Source organism: Eumetopias jubatus, unplaced genomic scaffold (genome assembly GCF_037043125.1).
Source record: "Eumetopias jubatus isolate StellerSeaLion01/CBP00866 unplaced genomic scaffold, mEumJub1_p1.0 scaffold_17, whole genome shotgun sequence".
NCBI lineage: Eukaryota > Metazoa > Chordata > Mammalia > Carnivora > Otariidae > Eumetopias > Eumetopias jubatus.
This window is the reverse complement of record NW_028274823.1, coordinates 39,034,493-39,050,456: the sequence shown is the minus strand read 5'-3', so window position 1 is coordinate 39,050,456 and position 15,964 is coordinate 39,034,493. Positions and strand designations below refer to the sequence as shown.

The following is a 15,964-nucleotide window of genomic DNA, read 5'->3' as shown; positions in this document are numbered from 1 at the left end:
AAGTGTTCAAGGATTTGTCAATTAACGAAAGAACTGAAACTCAAAAAGACATGCAAAGTGATACTGGCTTCATCCTAGAATTTACTGGGAAATAATATATATTTGTCAATAGCCTTTCCTAGCAATAGCAACTTAATATGTAACAGGCACAGTGCTAAGCCCCAGGCTATACATCATCTCTCTGAATTTCTACCATGACTATTCATAAAGTAAATCTATTTTATCATTAAGGGTAGTAAAGCTCAGAGAGTTGAAAGAACCTGTTCAAAGTTACCAGGCTGGTTGACTACAGTATAAAAAGGAACTATAAAAAATGGTAATGAAACTATGGAGCAAATTGGAAGAAATGGCTATGACAAATTAAAAGGAAAAAAATGGGTAAACCTAAAAAATACATATGCGAAAGTGTTTCAAATGAAATAATTTGACTTGTTAGTGTGATAGGAATATAGGTAACCTTTAATTTTTAAAATTTTCTGTATTCTTGGGGCGCCTGGGTGGCTCAGTCGTAAGCGTCTGCCTTCAGCTCAGGTCATGATCCCGGGGTCCTGGGATCGAGTCCCACATCGGGCTCCCTGCTCCGCGGGAAGCCTGCTTCTCCCTCTCCCACTTCCCCTGCTTGTGTTCCCTCTCTCGCTGTGTCTCTGTCAAATAAATAAAATCTTTAAAAAAAATTAAAATTCTCTGTACTCTTAATTTGTGTAATACTCAACTATATATTACTTCCTGTCAAAATGCTAATTACTTCCTGTCAACTTTTCAAAATCCTTCAAAACCCAGTTTCCTCCAGAATAAAGGCAAACTCCAGCCTGGCATTCTAGACCCCAAATGTTTTCAAATGTCTCTGAGACCAGTTTGTTCCTGGTTTAGATGTGATGGTTTCACTCATGTCCTAGCCTTCCCCTAGTCACCCCATCTTCTGCAATTATGCAAGCTTCATTTAATCTTCAGGAAGAACTAAAAGGATTACCACCACTACCACCACCACCCATCCACCCTTTAGACTCCTCTGACCCCTGAATATCAAAAGCACTACCATCAAAAAAAAAAAGCACTACCATCACTATATCATGTATATCATTCACTGACACTTCAGCCTCTGTCGTTGTATGATGAGTCTGTTTTTCATCTTCTGTGAGTTGGCAACCCCTTTCAGGCAACAGCTATACTTTTCCTACAAAGTATTCTTCAGCTTCTAGCACTCTAGAAAGCATGGGTAGCAAAAATCTATTTAGTGAACAACTCTGTAATGGGTAGAGAGGAAATGAAGGGACAACAGTGGGGAGAGGGCTCCTTTCTCTGTAAAGCTGCACCAATCCAGGATAGGCTCAGGCAACCTAATTTGGTCCATACACAGGGCAGAGCATCTTCCAGGCAAGAAGCATAAACCCAACTTCACTTTGAAACAGTGGCCATTTCTCGGGAAAAGTTGAAGTCAAACTTGCCTCGATTTGGGGTCTTGGTAGTCTTGGGGCCATCTGTCTCATGAACTGTTCTCCCAGGCAAGGGCAAAGAATTCTGAATAAGCCAATCTGGGAAAAAAGAAAGGAAATATGAGGAAGTCCCTCCATGTCCTAAACTAGCTAGAACTTGCTCTCTGCAAGCTGGACAAGACCAGTCCTCCACCCTCCCCACTCCCCACGAAGGTGGGTGGACACGTGAAGGTGGTTAATGTCAGGGTCGGCTGCCTGGAATCTGGCCCGGCAGCAAGCTCCAGGCCAAGCTCTGGGTGTGAGTCAGTCAGGCACCTTCGCCAAAACGGGTGGAAAGTCTCGTAGGTGACTCAATCTCGGCCTCAGCGCAAGCCTTTAAACTTCCGGTCAGGCGCCAGACCCGGGAGGTCACTCGACAGGGCACCGCTCCTCGGGGTGGGGCCCCGGCCACATTTGCCCGTCCCCTCCTCAGCCGGCTCCTTCCAAGGTCGGCTCCCTGAAGAAAAGAGGGGTGCACCAGGTCTCAGGGCCCCAGCCCGGCGGCAGCGTTCCAGGACCAAGCTGGGCGGGCTGAGCCGCGAGGCTGAGCGCGCGGTAAAACTGCGACCACCCAGGGCGACACTGGTCGCAGAGACCTGCGAGCTTCCAGGAACCTCGCTCTACGCACGCGGAGGCGGGCAGGGCCGGAAACGGAAGCGGCCGCGGAGCCTCTGGGAAATGTAGTCTGGGATTCCGTCCAGGGTCTCAGTGTCTCCATCCTATGCCTTTCTCAGGATCATTTGGGGTGCTTTGAAAAGCAGTGGGGCCTTGGTCCCAGCTTCAGAGATTCTGGAGTAATGCTCTGGGTAGTCCTGGCATCGGGATTTTTTTAAACCTCCCACGTGATTCTAATATGCAGCCAAGACTGGCACCCAATGCTAGAAACATGCAAATCTATGAGACATGTTTTATGTTACTTTGGGACAGCTCTTTATGATTGATTCGTTTGCTTATTTGTTTCCAAGCAATCCCACTTTGATTTTAAGCAAAGAAAAAGCATGTTAGAAAAGTAGAACACCCAAAACACTAAAAATTTCCTATTTGCTGACATAGAAGATGGAACAAGATTGAATCCATTTTTTTAAATGTGTTATTTTCTAAGAGAAAAAGAAAGTACTACTTATAAACTCCAGGAATTGGATAGCTTAGTAAGGAAAGTGTATCTCTTTTGTTCAGTTAGGACTTTTTATTTGGAAGACCATTTCTCAGAACGGGGCATTGACTTACCAAATTAACAGTGATTAACCAGTGCCCTGCTAAATGCCACTCACTATTCTAGATGCTAAGGACAGAGCACTTGACAAGGACTCCCTCCTTAACCAAACTTTGGTCAGGATCCTCTGAATCCTCTTCTATAAGACCTTGTCTTTGGTGTAGTAAGTCCAATTTTATCGCAGAATCCTACTAAGCCAGTTCATCAAGAATTCCCCCACCCAGGGGCGCCTGGGTGGCTCAGTCAGTTAAGCGTCTACGTTCAGATGGGGTCATGGTGCCAGGGTCCTGAGATCGAGCCCTGCGTCAGGCTCCCTGCTCAGTGGGGAGCCTGCTTCTCCCTCTCCGTCCCTGGGCTCGTACTCACTCTGTCTCAAGTAAATAAAGTCTTTAAAAAGAAAAAAAAAAGAATTCCCCCACCCTTGGAATCCCATCAAGCTCCTTCTCCCCCCCCAAACTCCTATTCTCCCCTCCCCCATCTTGACTCCTAACCACTTTCTTCATGGTCCTCTTCCATTTATTCCCTCACCCTGTCCGTTGGCTATAAATCCCCATTTGCCCCCATTGTCCTGGGACTTACAAACTCTCTTCCATCTTGCAAGGCAATAAAGTCTTGAATAAAGTCTTCTTTGCAAGCTTCAAAAGGTGTCGGTATAATTTCTCTTTAACACAGTGAACCAAACAAATAATGTCTGTCCCCTCAAAGATCTTACATTCAAATGGACATTTGGAAGTGAGAGATTCAACAAAATCAGGGTAAAGAAGTGAGAAGAGGATTCTTATTTAACCTAGAGCTGTAAGGACTGGCCCCTTTGATAAGAGATCATATGTGCAGAAGTCTTTAGGAAGTGAGGTAACAAAAAGGGGTATATCTGTGGGAAGTTAGTTTCAGGCAGATAAAACAGCAGATGCAAAGCCCCTACAGAGTGTACTTGGTTTATTTGAGGAACAGTAAAAAGTCAAGGGGTTAGAACACTAAAGACAGGTAAAGGGTAGATCATGTTTGTGATGATTAATTTTACATGTCAACTTGATTGGGCTAAGGGACACTCAGACAGCTGGTAAAACATTAATTCTGGATGTGTCCGCGAGAATGTTTCCAGAAAACATTACCATTTGCATCAATAGACTGAGTAAAGAAGATCTACCTTTACCAATAGGGACAGACATCATCCAATCCACTGAGAGGCCAGTTGAACAAAAATGTGGAGGAAGGATGAATTCTCTCTCTCTTTCTTCTTGAGCTGAGACATCCATCTTCTCTAGTCCTCAGACATCGGAGCTTCTGGTTCTCAGGCCTTCAGATTCTGGGACATCCTCCAGCACACCACCCCTCCCTTCTCAGGCCTTCAGCCATTGGCTCCCCTGGTTCTCAGGCCTTCTGACACAGACTGAATTATACCTGCTTGCAGACGGCAGATCATGGGACTTCTCATCCTCTATAAACAAATGAGCCAATTAATTAATTAATTAATTACACATATACTATCATTCTGTTTCTCTGGAAGACCCTGACTAATACAATATTGGTCCATTTAGTCCACTGCAAGGACATTGGCTCTTACTTTGAATGAGATAAGAAGCCATCAGAATGTGGGGAATTACAATCCTCATTCACTGTTGGTGGAATGATAAAGTGGTGTGGCCATTTTGGAAAACAGTTTGGCAGTTCCTCAAAACTTTAAACATGGAGTTATCATATCACTCGGTGATACCATTCCCAGGTACATCTACACAAAAACTTGTACATAAGAGTCCATAGCAGTGTTACTCACAAGAGTCAAAAGTGGGAAAGGCACAAATGTCTATCAACTGGCAAATGGATAAAAAAGTATGGTATATCCAAACAGTGGGATATTTGGCAATAAAAGGAAAGTATTGATATACGCTACATAATTGATAAACTTTGAAAACAATACTAAGCAAAAAAAAAAAAGATAGTCACAGGGCACCTGGGTGGCTCAGTCATTAAGCGTCTACCTTCGGCTCAGGTCATGGTCCAGGGTCCTGGGATCGAGCCCCACATCAGGCTCCCTGCTCCAAGGGAAGCCTGCTTCTCCCTCTCCCACCCCCCCTGCTTTTGTTCCTTCTCTCGCTTTGTCTCTGTCAAATAAATAAATAAAATCTTAAAAAAAAAAAAATCTATAGCAACTAGCAACAATTTATAATAACTAGCCCAGGAAGCCAGCCTGCTTGTAGACTGACTTGTAAGAAATCAAAACATCATCTCTAGCCATCAGCCCAAGCAGCCAAAATATCAACCAGCCCCTAAGAGTCAGACGTTAATAACTGACAGTATCCCTTAGTTTTGTCCCCACTTCCAATTTAGGATCAATCAGAGAATGCCAAATATACTCCCCTAACCAAGCATATAGGACGCCCTCTTCTACTTAGCTACCTCCAGTTTCACCTCCCAATGGCCTGCAATCAGGGCATACCCAAAGCCTTCCCTTTTTTCTGCTCTGAAGCTTTACCACTCCACTGTCTTTGAGTCTCTGCCAAAATGCAAGGGATGGTAACCTCGCCACAGCATGCTTTGAATAAATAGCCTTTGCTTATTCTCATTTGGTTAGTCTTCATTTTTTCCACAAATTCTTTTATATCTAATATCCAGTCCAAATCTGAATATCTCTAAGTGTCCCATAGATTTCTTTTATACCTAATTTGTTTGACTCAAAGGAGAACCCTTCAATCAGGCCTGGACCCTTATGACATGATGTTAGTAGTCTTTGAAAGTTTCTTGTTCTCTGGCAGACAAGTTGTCCAAGGCCTACACTATGCTTTGCCACAAACCAGCCACTTCTCCAAAAAGCCCTGGCTTTTTCAGTTTCCTGCCATCTTTTGGATTTACCTACAAACTGGAGCTTGTGAAGGAGCCTATGGAACCTTAGCTCAGTTTCAATGGTGTTCTCAGCTTCCTGCTGAGGAGTCCACTCAGAGTGGAGTTCTCTTCTCTGGGGACTGTGTTATGTGATGGTAGTTTCTGTGTTCTGGGTTCCAGGATTCTCACTATTTTGGAACAGCTGCTGAAGCCCCACGGTGCTTTGACCTCACCTCTTCTGGTTGTGGGGGTGCCCTGACTTTGGTTTTGTTGAAGATACTGTCCAGTGGGATGTTTCTCCTGCTATCCTAGGGACTCAGTCCATTTTTATGAGTGACTTGGGGAACTTCAAAAACTCTGCTGCTCCTGTTTCTCCCTCTCCCTGCACTGTTCTCCCCTGCCTGTGTGTTCACTCTCTCTCTGTCAAATAAATAAATAAAATCTTAAAAAAAAATTTTTTTAAAGGGGTGCCTGGGTGGCTCAGTCAGTTAAGCAATCTGCCTTCAGCTCAGGTCATGATCCCAGGGTCCTGGGATCAAGCCCTGCATCAAGCTCTCTGCTCAGCAGAGAGCCTGTTTCTCCCTCTCCCTCTGCTATTCCCCCTGCTCGTGTGCTCTCTATCAAATAAATAAATAAAATCTTTTAAAAAATTAACTAAAAAAAAACTCTGCTGCCGTAAGGATCTCACCCTGCTTCTCATTTTTTTTTTTTAACAGATGAGGAAGGTTTGGAGAGGCCAAATAATGTGGCCTTGGTGTGTTCATATACAAAAAAAATAATCTCTGCTCCCCTACTTCCCAGGACTGTTGTGAGAAATGAGATAAAAGAAATGAAAAAGTCAGAGATACAAGGACACAACAGGGCGCAAAGGCAGACATTCCTGGAGCAGGTCAAAACTTCCTCCCACAGCTCCTCTGTCTCCAAGGGCATGCCTCTAGCAACCAACGCCCCGAGATGTCAAAACAGGTAAATTAACTTTTACTGCAGGGCACTGTGATGCAGGCCTTCCACACCTTATTTCCTGCAGTTCTCGTGATAGCCTGAGAGGGGCAGCTTTCAGGAGCCTCATTTTACAGAGGAGGAAATCAGCACTTAGTGACATTGATAAACCTGCCCATGGTGTCTTGTTTTCTGGTAGCGGAGCCTGTATTTACACCCAAGCAATCTCACTCCACGGCCCCTGCCTTAGCAATCTCACTCCACGGCCCCTGCCTTAGCAATCTCACTCCACGGCCCCTGCTTTAGCAATCTCACTCCACGGCCCCTGCCTTAGCAATCTCACTCCACGGCCCCTGCCTTAGCAATCTCACTCCATCGCCCCTGCCTTAGCAATCTCACTCCACGGCCCCTGCCTTAGCAATCTCACTCCACGGCCCCTGATTTAGCAATCTCACTCCACCGCCCCTGCCTTTAGCTGCTCTTGGTGCCTGAAGCAGAGAAGGTGTGGGTTTTCATGGAAGATGAGGGAAAGGCAGAGAACAGAGAAGGTGAGCCAGGAGGAGCTGATAATTGAGCTGTTGAGAAGCTCTGTGCAGCTATTCTCAGTATCCTCTTTCTCTGAGGTAGGTGGCTAAGCTGAAGGCCGGGCTAGCTTACCAGATTGTAATTACCCCCTTAGAGTCTTTCAAGGCATTCTTGGAAACATGTCACTCTTCTAGGGTTTCCAGATAAAATACAGGATGCCCAGCAACATTTGAATTTCAGACAAACATTACAAGGGACACACATCTCCTAAAAAAAAAAAAAAAAAAAAGGTCATTCATTGTGTATCTGAAATTCTAATTGAGCTTGGCATTTTCATTTTCATCTAACTGAGCTGGACATTTTCATTTGCTAAATCCAGCAACCCAACTCTGCCTGCTCCACACAGATCTTTTCTCTTTTACATTTCTATCATCCTAATACAACATCTAAATGGAACCTTTTTTTGGTTTTTTTGGTTTTAAAGATTTCTAGATCTTTAGGGATACTCTGTGATACATTTAACCTTGGATTGGGGTATGTTCCTTAAGTTATCTTTTCATTAGTATCCCTTAGTTGGCTGTGCCCGGTATCTTAGAGAAAGTCAACAGATACAGTCTGAAGAAAGGTGGGAAGTACAGCAACAACAATCAGGATGGAGAGGCTGATGGGGGAGAAGAGAGGATTCATAAAGCTGAAAACCGCTAAAACCCTCCCCCCCAGCACTGGTGGAGCCATGTGAGGAAACAGCATTTTATGGGTTGAGGTACATAGAATATAGTTGCTGAATGCTTTCTGAATGAGTGCAGGAATCATGCTGAGGTGCATCTAGCAGCATGTACACTATAATGATGAGTTTCCACACCCCTGGGGCCATCTCCCCCTCCCCCCTCTACCCTTAGCAGGCAGCACCAAGAGCCCTTTATTACTGGGCAGGATTAACTTCCCTTCTCTCCCCTCCCTGCTTGCCTGCAGGCACTCGACCAATTCGCCTCTTTTCTCTGGGCCTCGATTCCCAGTCTGAAAAGAGGGCTGGATGAGACCCCCCTCATCACCCTCTTCATTTCTATGATTATACATCATCTGAGCACACCCTGGGGACAGTTTGGGAAACAGACGTGTAGACAGTCTTAGAACTCACAGGGATCTGGACAGAGGGAGCTCTGTGATCCCCTGCTCCAGTAAGGAGCCAGCCTGGCTGGGGAAAGGGCTCAAATCCACATGGGAGCCCTGACCTCCCTTTTCCAGCTCCAACAGTGATTTCTCCAGCTTTCCTAGGAGTCCACTGTGACCGGACCTGCATCTACCACCATCCTAATTGGCCTGCTATTTCTATGTTGGATTGATTTCCCCCAGCAGGCTGGACTGGGAGGCAGAGCCCAAGGGGTCCAACAGAAGTTCCTTTCTTCATCTCTGTTCTGGCCTGTTGCATCTGTGATCCCCTGAAAAGATAAGGTGACAGACAAATGTGCTATAGTGAAAGTGCTTCCAATGCAATACCTAAGGTAATGAGTTTCAATCCTGACTCTGCCATTTACCAACAGCAGGATCTTGCACAAGTCACGGGCCCTTTCTCTCTCATCCTCTGTGCCTTCAATTTAAGACAAGTGAGGAATAACCCCTATTCCCCAGTGCTTTAACAGGCAAGGATGAATGTTGGACCCTGAGCCCAGTACAGGGCATCCAGGAGGAAATCTGTAAATCGAAGTCCCTCCACCTTTCTTTCTGTGTGTCTCCCAAGGGCTTTCTAGCTGAGGCCTAAAGACTGAGGTGCTCCCTGGCTGGTACTCCTCCAGGTCCCAAGACCACAACAGGCAGAAAATGTAGACCCCAGATGGAGACCTCACAAGCTTCCCCCCAGAGCACCTGGCTCTCGCAACATGGAGAGCATCCTGGAAAGGAGGGCTTAGCAGGGCCTCAAGGGCCGCATCATTACTGCCCTTCTCTGGGGTCAGGGCTGGAATCAGCTAAGGAGAGATGGCAAAAGGGTACTGGATAGGGGTGGGGCAAGACTAAAATAAGATAGAGGGGAAAAAAAGCACTGTTAGATCATCCACACAGCAGATCATTTACCTTGGAAAACAGATACAAACATTCCTATGAGCCTCAGTCCCACTATTTAGGCAAAAGGCTCCTTACCATACTGTAGAGTCCCCCAAACAGGGCTCAAGAAGGAATACTACTAACAACTCTACATTCATAAAAGTGACAACTTGGAAGCAATGAACCTATTCCCTGAAAACCACAACCTACCCCCCCTCAAAATAGACAATCTGAATAGTTATAGAACTATTAAAGAAACTGAACTTGTAATTTCAGATAAAATCTCCAGGCTTACCTTGTTTCACTGGAGAATGCTATCAAGCATTTAAAGAAGAACTAACATAAAATTTTATGCTATCTATTCCAAAAAATAGAGGAAACATTTCCCAGCTCATTTTATGAGGCCATCATTACTCTGATAAACCAAACCAGGGTGAATCAAAACAAAAAAAAACAAAACAAAACAAAAACTACAGAGCAATATCTCATTAATTTAGATGTAAAAATCCTCAAGAAAATATTAATCAAATCAAATCCAGCAATGTATAAAAAGGATTATATACCTCAGCCAAGTGGAATTTATTCCACATATGCAACCAATATTGGTTCAATATTTGAAAACCCATTAGTATAATCTACCATATCAATACTAAAGAAGAAAAATACTAAGATCATTAAATTGATATAAGAAAAAGCATTTCAGGGGCACCTGGGTGGCTCAATCAGTTAAACATCTGCCTTTGGCTCAGGTCATGATCCAGAGTCCTGGGATTGAGCTCAGCATCCCTCCAGCTCCCTGCTCAGCGGGGAGTCTGCTTCTTCCTCACCCTCTGCCCCTTCCCCCACTCATGCATGCACATGTGCGCTCTCTCTCAAATAAAGAAAATCTTTTTTTAAAAAAAGGAAAGAAAAAGAAAAGGCATTTCATAAAATCCAACTATTCATGATAACAACACTCAGCAAACTATGAATAGAAAGGAATTCCCCAAACTGATAAAGACCTAAAGTAACACCAAACTTAATGTTAAGATCAAATGCCTTCTCCCTAAGACAGTAACAAACAAGGATGTCTGCTCTCCTCATCTTATGCATCAAAGTACTGGAAATGCTAGCTAGTGCAACAGGTCAGAAAAAACACAAAGGGGATACAGATTGGAAATAAAGAAGAAAAATGATCTCTAATTATCGATGACATTATTCTCTATGTGAACAATGTCAAAAAAGCATTTAAAAAAGAAAGCCCTCCGATAACCACTAAGTTCAGCAAGATCACTGGGTCCAAGATCAACATAAAAATTAATCAATTTTCTATATACTAAATAATAAAACATGTGAAAACTGAAAATAAAAACACAGTATCATTTATGATCTTTCCTAAGAAAATTACTTAAGTATATACTTAACAAAACATCTACAGGGCGCCTGGGTGGCTCAGTTGTTAAGCGTCTGCCTTCCGCTCAGGTCGTGATCCCAGGGTTCTGGGATCGAGTCCCACATCGGGCTCCCTCCTCGGCGGGAAGCCTGCTCTCCGTCTCCCACTCCCCCTGCTTGTGTTCCTGCTCTCGCTGTCTCTGTCTCTGTCAAATAAATAAATAAAATCTTCAAAAAAAAAAAATCTACAGATTCTATATCCTGAAAATTACAAAATCTAAGACACTGCCATTAGAAAAAACTAGGTGAAGGATACAGGTACCTCCATTTTTTCCAACTTCCTATGAATCTATAATTATTTCAAAATAAAAAGTTTTAAAAATATATGAACTGAAAAAAATTTGAGAATAATAATGTACTCTCTCATGGACAATAATGGGTGAGAGTGTAAGCACATGCTGTGTATGAATATGGTTGTGTGGGAACATGCTTGTGAAGGGGTACAGATTGTATTTATGTATATAGTTTGTGTGAATGAGTATGGGGTATATGTTTGTAGGCAGGTTGATCACTGTCAGCAGAATGCCATTCAGCATACATCCCAAGGTCTCAGCACCACCCTGGGAGGAAATTCTCCAGGGATCATTCTCCAGGGATTCTAAACTGTGCAGAACACAGCGTGAATATTTTTGTCCCCATAACAACACCTGCTGAGGCCTCTCAACTCATCCCTACAAACACCTCCTGACATTTTCTAAGAACAATGCACCACATTTCAGTGATAATTATCTTCAACCATATAGAACCCTGGAAAGTGCCTGAACAGTTTAACGCCTTTTGCCTGCCTGGGGGTTTCCTTGAAAAGGGCTGTGGTTACAGGGTCCCTTTCATAAATGAGAAAACCAAGTCTTGAAGGGGAAAATTACACGGAAACACAGGATAATTATAAAGGGGGTCAACTGTGAAAAACACGTGCTTTGGAATATTTTTTAAAAACCCAAAATCTGGATCTGAATCCATACTCTACCCTTATTATGAGATTGGAAAACATATTATGAGACACTAAATATGCTTCTTGAAACTTTTAAAAATGTAAAACCTGTAAAATGGGGTCACACTACCTACATCTCAGTAAAGTGTATGGAAAAAATACGTAAGACAAAGGTATGGTATTTGGCATATATATGCTAATATTTGCTTAATTTGTTAAAAGACATAGACAGAACCAGGATTTTCGCTGGTATCTGGGCAGGCTGCCATTCTTGTCTTTCCTCTTTCTCACATCAAGAACATGTTCTTCCAAGTGGGCCTTTTCCTGTTCCAAGCAATCAGCAGAATCTGAGAAGAACTGTTGCCCTGTTAGTCAGGATATAAGTCTCAGGTCTGTCCCCATATCCTTTTGTTAACCATCTGACCCTACCTCTCTCCCTAGAACTTTAGGCTAGACTTCTAGATGGTTCCACCCACCCCAATCCTACCCTGGGGGTGGATTTTTAGAGGAAAAAAAGCACTGCCCTGACAAGAGGCAATATTTTGGCTTAACAGGATTTGCCAATAACAAGTTGAGTGATTTCAGGAAAATTCCATTTTGTCTTAGTTTTCTACATCTATAAAATGGTGATAGTGTCAGAAAGATAAAGTTCTTCATTGCACATTATAAAAGTCAAAATAATCCAAGTAACATATAGTCTTAGGTTCTTGGAAAGTGGGAATCAGAATCATAAATGATACATTTCAATGTTCTAATTGGTTTTTATATGAAAGCACAATAGATGGTTTACATACTCCAAATAGCATTACCTCCAACTGCAGGACTTTCTCAGATGGCTGCCATGTTCTTTACAGGATTGGAGATCAGCTTTTGCTGTTGAAGTAATATTTGAGAACCTCTGGGATGGACAGAAAAAAAGTTCAGCACTTTGGTAGGTGATGTCAGAAATCCTGTGGACAGTGGATTCATGGGCTAGCATCTATAGAGAGGGTCCATCTAAAGTCCATTTTGATAACTGCAAGTTGACTATATAATATAAACTCTGTAAAATTTGTTGACATTTTATCATTTTTATTTTTTTTAAAGATTTTTATTTATTTGTTCATGAGAGACAGAGAGAGAGAGAGGCAGAGGGAGAAGCAGGCTCCCAAGGAGCAGGGAGCCCAATGCAGACTCGATCCCAGGACTCTGGGATCATGACCTGAGGTGAAGGCAGACGCTTAACCATCTGAGCCACCCAGGCGCCCGACATTTTATCATTTTTAATAGGATTTTTGTGACTTTTTCATGTTTTTAAAAAAAGTTATTTTCTGCTTTGGGGGGTCTACTATTTTATATTTACCTACTAAATCAGGCTTAACTGTATTTTTCTGATTTTCCATATCCCAAGCAGATTTTTGCTGGCTTGATTTTTTTTTTTCTGTAAGAGGTGTGTCAAAATACCCAAGTTTGAGAGTAATTTGTCAATTTCTCCCATTCTAAACGTTTTTCATTTACAGATTTTGAACACAGGATATTGAAATCTAATGGTAACTTTTCCATTGGATTGGTGGGGAAAAACACCTAATTGCAGTGGATTCAAGAGAATGGGAATTGGAAACATCTCTTAAAGACAATTTTTTAAGGAGTTTTGCAATAAAAAGGATCAGAGAAATGGGGTAGTAGCTTGAGAAATGGGATGAAGGACAAAGGGGTATTTTATAGAAGTTTTCTTTTAAGATTTTATTTATTTGACAGAGAGAGCACAAGCAGAGGGAGAGAGAGGGAGAAGCAGGCTCCCTGCTGAGCAAGGAGCCCAATGTGGGACTCGATCTCAGGACCCTGGGATCATGACCCGGGCTGAAGGCAGCCACTTAACTGACTGAGCCACCCAGGCATCCCATTTTATAGAAGATGTTACAGCATATTCATTAGTATGTTGATGATTCAGTATGGAATGAAAAACTGTTAATACAGAAAAGGGAGAGGAATGCCCTCATGTGTGAGAAAGGGGATACAATTCAGGGTACAAATGGAGAGTTGTCTTAAATAGGAACTGAGGCTGTTCATTCAGAATGGAAAGTAGAGCATACAGATTCCAGTGGAGAAAGGTGGGCAGATGGTCTTGGACAGTATAGTTCTCTTTTCTCATAGAAAGCAAAGTCATCAGCTGTGAGTGAAATGGGACAAAGAATTGTCAGAGGCTTGAAGAGTGAGGAGAAGTTGTGAAATTGTTAAAAGAATGTATGGACTAAGCAAATGTAGTAGGATAGCTGGGCAGCATTAAGGGCCCACTTGACCTTAGTGGTCATAAATTGAAAGTGAGACCAATCATCATGGCCATGTGTTTCTCTCAGGCCACATCTACTACAAAAGTGCAAGCACAGAACAGAGAGAACTGGATTCAACCAGGTTTGGTGTTTTATCGGCAGAATATAACCAAGTGAGACATGGGCAAGAGAGTTGACAGTATATGCAAAGGTCTAACCATTAGTGATGAGCCATGGCCTCTAAACTGGATGAGTTAACTGAGAACATCAGAAAGTGAGAGTCAAGGCAAGGGTGACAGAATCAATGGATCAGGGAATATTTAGGAGAGCAATAAGGCCCTGATACTTTATATTCCCCAGACAAAAGGTAGGAAGGCAACTCAGAGGAGGAGCGTCTCCAAACATGGTAGGTCACCCAAATGTGTCTCTGTCCTAATCCAAAGAAACTGAATGTTACCTCATACAGCAAAAGGGACTTTGTGAATGTGATTAAAGATCATGACGTAGGGAAATTATCCTGGATTATCCAGGTGGGCCTGATGTAAGTCCTCATCAGTCCATAGACGAACACACGAGTCAGTGCAAGAGAAGGTAATGTGATGACAGAAGCAGAGATTGGAGTCAAGCACTTTGAAGATGGAAGTAGAAGCCACAGCCAAGAAATAGAGGCTATCAAATGTACTTTGAGAAAGACAAGGAAACAAATCCTTCTCTAAGCCTGCAGAAGGAACCAGCTGTGCTGATACCTTGACTTTAGCCCAGTGAAACTGATTTCAGACTTCTGACCTCCAGAACTGTAGGAAAAGAAATTTGCTTTCTTTGTCACTAGGTTTGTGGTAATTTATTACAGCAGCAATTGGAAGCTAATACACTAACGAAGGGGGAAGATACAGAGGAGAGGCCCAGGCAACAGTTAACTCCCAAAATAAATCTGAAGGGAAGGTCCTGGGGAGAGTTGGGAGTGGTCTTGTGCCCCTCAGGGAGGGGTGAAAGTTATGAAGGTGTAGTCTGGGAGAATTTTGGCGCCCACCTCTTGAAGGCTGTAACAGTTAAAAGGGTGTCAAGGGGGCAGGGTTTGTTTCTCTGGTAAATTTATTATTATTTTTAAAGATTTTATTTATTTATTTGACAGAGAGAGAGAGAACAAGTAGGCAGAGAGGTAGGCAGAGGGAGAGGGAGAAGCAGGCACCCCGCTGAGCAGGGAGCTCGCTGCGGAGCTCGATCCCAGGACCCTGGGATCATGAACAGAGCTGAAGGCAGAGGCTTAACCGACTGAAGCCACCCAGGCGCCCCTTCTCTGGTAAATTTATGATACACAGTAAGTACTATTGAATTTTTAAAAGCAAACTGTAGGCCCATATATATGGCATGACCCCATGTTGTTTAAAAAGTATGTGTGTGCATAAATCGTTGCCTGTGTACGTGTAAGAGAGTTCTGAATGTCGTGAGACTGATTACTTCATCTCAGTATCTTTGCTCCAATAACCCCTATTTAAAACTGCAAAGCAGGGGTGCCTGGGTGGCTCAGTCAGTTAAGCGTCTGCCTTCGGCTCAAGTCATGATGCCCGGGTCCTGGGATGGAATCCCAGATCAGGCTCCATGCTCAGTGGGAAGCCTGCTTCTCCCTCTGCCTGCTGCTCCTCCTGCTTGTGCTCTAATAAAATCTTAAAAAAATAAAACTGCAAAGCATATCTCAACGCACACCAACACCCCTTAATCCTCCAAATCAGCTCTACTTTTTCCGTAACACATATCACTTTGTAACACACTATACCATTTATGTATAAACAAGTATTGCTTCTTTGTCCCACTAAAATTTAATATCTAGGGCGCATGGGTGGCTCAGTCGTTAAGCGTCTGCCTTCGGCTCAGGTCATGATCCCAGGGTCCTGGGATCGAGTCCCACATCGGGCTCCCTGCTCGGCGGGAAGCCTGCTTCTCCCTCTCCCTCTCCCCCTGCTTGTGTTCCCTCTCTCGCTGTGTCTCTGCCAAATAAAAATCTTAAAAATAAATATTTAATATCCAGTGATTTTTAAGTTCCTGGAACATGGCAGGCCCTCATGTTTGCCAAATGCATGAACTTTGGAGCCGAATTGGTGATGCTGAGTAGCATATGTTCGTTTCGGAATATTTTTTTAAAGGCAAAGACAAAATTAGAGCTGATATTTACGTTCTTTTCACGCCAGTAGCACTTCAGCAAAATAAAAAACCCTTTAATGGGTATTCCTAAAATAATTCTTACCTGTTAGTTTAACAACAGCAACAAAAAAAATAAGGGCACTTTAACAAATTAGTCTCTAACCTCAACAGCGAACAAGCAGACGCCAGAGGCGAGCAACAAGCC

General features: G+C 43.2%; 2 long non-coding RNA genes across 3 annotated transcripts; both read right to left on the bottom strand.

The window, feature by feature from the left end:
* Nucleotides 1-1,352: 1,352 nt before the first annotated feature.
* LOC114205359 (uncharacterized) lies at nt 1,353-7,243 on the bottom strand. 2 transcript variants are annotated; one of them, XR_003608384.2, is made up of 3 exons: nt 7,102-7,243; nt 3,833-4,123; nt 1,353-1,532 (listed from the first exon to the last, which is right to left on the bottom strand). It is a non-coding gene; the product is annotated as an uncharacterized LOC114205359 (long non-coding RNA). The 2 variants fall into 2 exon arrangements; XR_003608385.2 differs by lacking the exon at nt 1,353-1,532 and having other exon boundaries at nt 3,605-4,123.
* Nucleotides 7,244-10,432: 3,189 nt separating this feature from the next.
* On the bottom strand, nt 10,433-15,961 carry LOC114205361 (uncharacterized). Its single transcript, XR_003608386.2, has 3 exons — nt 15,863-15,961; nt 12,181-12,269; nt 10,433-10,586 (listed from the first exon to the last, which is right to left on the bottom strand). It is a non-coding gene; the product is annotated as an uncharacterized LOC114205361 (long non-coding RNA).
* Nucleotides 15,962-15,964: the final 3 nt, after the last annotated feature.